Raw genomic sequence first — 236 nt, forward strand, 5'->3', positions numbered from 1 at the left:
AACTCGTGGAGCAGTTTGTGTCCTTGTGCGTAGACGTGTGTGTCCCCCAGCCTGTGGTGTGGCACTGGCAGCCCCTCGCCCGAGAGCGAGCACGTGTCCTGATGGTGGCAAGAAAGTTCCTCCCCGTGTCCACCTCCATCAAGCTGCTCTTGAGGGTGGTGGGGGCCTCCCCCATCCCTTATATAGTGCTCAGGAGGAACTCCAGGCCTTCTCCAGAGGGTTTGAAACCCTGCCGA

The sequence above is a fragment of the Calidris pugnax genome, unplaced genomic scaffold, assembly GCF_001431845.1.
Source record: "Calidris pugnax isolate Ruff unplaced genomic scaffold, ASM143184v1 scaffold243, whole genome shotgun sequence".
Lineage (NCBI taxonomy): Eukaryota > Metazoa > Chordata > Aves > Charadriiformes > Scolopacidae > Calidris > Calidris pugnax.